The sequence below is a fragment of the Dendroctonus ponderosae genome, unplaced genomic scaffold (assembly GCF_020466585.1).
Source record: "Dendroctonus ponderosae isolate FM_Combo_2020 unplaced genomic scaffold, Dpon_F_20191213v2 Dpon_F_20191213_10, whole genome shotgun sequence".
Lineage (NCBI taxonomy): Eukaryota > Metazoa > Arthropoda > Insecta > Coleoptera > Curculionidae > Dendroctonus > Dendroctonus ponderosae.
In genome coordinates, this window is record NW_026017111.1 from 1,910,715 (window position 1) to 1,914,311 (window position 3,597).

Below are 3,597 nucleotides of genomic sequence, written 5' to 3' on the forward strand. Positions count from 1 at the left end.
TTTCCTATCAAAAAGCTCTTTGCGGGTTTTACATATTTGCAACAGTTTCCGAGATACAAACGCTTGAACTTCTAATGTAGACATTTTTGCTTCTATTGCTTTATTGGTTAGAAATTTCGCGTAAAGTCCAAATAGTCAAACACTGTTCTGGAAGCGCTCAATCGAAATATTTCTTAGCTTTGCATAGGAATTTTTTACTGTTTCGGACATGTGAAGGAAAAGCTCCCGTTAATTATAAACTTCTGCGAATATCTCTTTTGAGGTTAGAAACTGGCTTAAAACTTAAATAGAGGAAAATAGTTCTCAAGGTTTCCTATCAAAAAGGTCTTTGCGAGTTTTACATATTTGCAACAGTTTCCGAGATACAAACGCTTGAACTTCTAATGTAGATATTTTTGCTTCTATTTCTTTATTGGTTAGAAATTTCGCGTAAAGTCCAAATAGTCAAAGACTGTTCTGGAAGCGCTCAATCGAAACATTTCTTAGCTTTGCATAGGAATTTTTTACTGTTTCGGACATGTGAAGGAAAATCTCCCGCTAATTATAAACTTCTGCGTCTATCTCTTTTGAGGTTAGGAACTGGCTTAAAACTTAAATAGAGGAAAATAGTTCTCAAGATTTTCTATCGAAGAGCTCTTTAGGGGCATTTACATATTTGCAACAGTTTCCGAGATACAAACGCTTGAACTTCCAATGTAGACATTTTTGCTTCTATTTCTTTATTGGTTAGAAATTTCCGGTAAAGTCCAAATAGTCAAAGACTGTTCTGGAAGCGCTCAACCAAAATGCTTCTTAGCTTTGCATGGGAGTTTTTTATTGTTCAGGAGATGTGAAGGAATGTCTCCCGCTAATTAGAAACTTTATCCCAATTGAGGTTATAAACTGCTTTAAAATTTAAAAAGTAGAAAATAGATCGCAATATTTTTATCAAAAAGCACTTTATGGGGATTTATATGTTTGGAACGGTTTCCGACATACAAACTCTGAAACTTCCAACCTTCATATTTTTGCTTCTATCTGTTTAGAGGTTAGGAATTTTGTATACAATCCAAATAGTGAAAGGCTGTTGTGGAACACTCAACCGAAATTCTCCTGAGGTTCAAATAGGCATTTTCAACCGTTTCAAATAAAAAGCTGCCGTCGATTAGCAACTTTTGCGTTGATGTTTTTAGAGGTTAAAAATCGCGGTTAACCACTAAGATTCAGCTGGAAATTTTGTGCTGGAAGTTGATGATTAATCCCTTTGGATATACACACCGAACAAATAGGATAAAAATTTTCAATTCTGACTCAACTGAAGGGATTTGAGTTGGAAATTCTAACCTGAGAAGTGTAAGGTTAGTCCGAACATCTGCAAGCAATCAAGCAAGAAAAACGTTTACAAATTAACCCAATTCTGGTTGCACAACGAGTTTGATATCTTCGAATTCCCCTTGCAGCCTTAACATTATATTACACATGGAAATAAATATCTTGTTAGCTACTAATAGGTAATTTTAAAGTGAATAGACATGTTGCATTTGGGATACACGCGTCGTTTTACCGATACCAGTTAGTCGAAGGTTAATAGTTTACGATAAAACAAGCGTCTTATCGTTCTTCGTGTAAGTTTCGTTGGAACATATAAAATACATTTCATTTTTAAATTGTCGATGGTGTAGAGGAAACACAAACATGACTCCAATGGCTACAGCGTAACACACCACAAAAAAACCCATTGCCAGAACAAAGGACAATAAATTAGGAACATCATATAATTATCATTGCTTGCAGCTTTTTTTCAACCATATTTTAAGTCTACATTTGACAAGTTTTGAAAACAAGTGCTATTCTCGCCAAACGGATTTGTTGGGGCGTCAATATCACGCCACCAGACAAAGACCGGCGGCAAACCGACGCAATATTGGGCAGAATCGCTGAAGAATCTATGAAAATCCGGCATGGGGATCGCTTTTCATTGCTTCCAGACGTTCACAAGGTGTTAAAACAGCTCGTTTCAAAAGATATTACGAATATTTCGACAACCAACATATAAAAACCTTAAAATTGCCAGTCCAGAATGGTTCAAAAAAGGCTTGCTGAACGCTTCAACTGCTTGAGGCCGTCAGATTGGCCTTCGCGATTGCCCGATTTTACACCACCGGACTTGTGAGTGAAATAAAAAAAATGAGGACTATGCCGACATGTTATCAACTGCTTGGGAGACTTCGACTGATCATGAGATTTGGTTTTTACGGACAAAAATGTGGTTTGAAACTTCTGAGCAAGGGAGCGGTGCTGGGATTGCTTGCTTGTATATGTTCAAGTCTAGTCACTTTTGCTGTTGGAAATTACCTAAAACCGATGGAAAATTGGCAATAAATGCAATGATGGGAGGAAAAGTCCTTGAAAAATCCCAATCCTTGACAGGCTGCTGTATCGGAAAACCACCTTTATTTGACAAATGTATCTTAAAATTCGGTGCTTTATCGACTGAACCATCAAAATGAAAGATTTTTTTTAGCAATAGAAGTAAAAACATTCCGAAAAAAATTCACAAATTTGCACCAGTTTAAGGCCAGCTGTGAACATTTAAACCCAAAATTCTGACAAAATACAGTCCAGCAAACTCGTATTAAAAGCGGCAGTTTTTTGCGACATGCCCTCGTAAATGGAAAAAGTGCAACAAGGCTAGCGATTTCCGATACGTTGCTCTCACTTGTGAACATGGCGGTAGCGCCCAGAAAATTCGCCGATGTGCTACGGGGTTCCTTCAATTCGTAGCTAACGCTTTTTGCGAGAAGAAAAAAGACTAGAAATATTGAAAATTTTGACAGCAACTAAATGCTGGTAAAACGCTTATCGGTGGCAATTATTTAAAAAATCCCAACGATACGAAACCGAAGTAGAATTTACTGGCGCCATATTAGGTACTGACTGTAGGCTGATTTTTAGGTACGCACTTTTTTTTGCTTAAACTGGCCAATGATACCAAGCATAATCCGATAGGGTGGATTTGAAAGTCTGAAAGTTCAATTAAGACGATTTTTTTCCAATTGCTGTCTCCATTTCCAATAAAACGACGAAACGATAGGCTCCGAGGGGATTTTGCAATTATCGTCGTGTTTTGCAAGAAACTCGACACAAAAACCCCAAGAACTCTCGACGGTCAACCAGTTGCATTTTGCAACCTGCAACTCTTAATCAAACTCCAAATAACTTTGAACACGCACATACAATTCCTCTCGAAAAGTTGCCCGTATATCCCCAAATAATAGGCATATAATGTGTCCAGATAAGGATCAAGTGAACGAAAATGGAGGCAACTTGATACTGAAAATGGCCGATCGCTGGAAGTGAATATAAAAACTCCCCAACTACTTGACTGGAGGGTAGTTGGCAAGACATAGACGTAGATGGCTTATCGTCAACTTTCTATTAATGACATTAACGATTAGACTCAACTAGTCCCCAATAGATCCTATCTGGTTTCATGTTAACTGCGATGGTGCTTTTCACATAATAGATCGACATCATTTTGCTTGGAATGGTAAATTTTCAAGTCAAGTTTTATTGACCAAAAACGTAACATTTGGGCTTATTTCTTCGAGCAAAAAA

The 3,597-nt window shown here is 37.4% G+C and overlaps 1 protein-coding gene across 2 annotated transcripts in view; it reads right to left on the reverse strand.

Moving 5' to 3' along the window:
- Positions 1–3,597, reverse strand: part of LOC109542669 (homeotic protein distal-less) — a 50,707-nt gene that overhangs the window by 37,239 nt on the left and 9,871 nt on the right. The window lies entirely within an intron of this gene.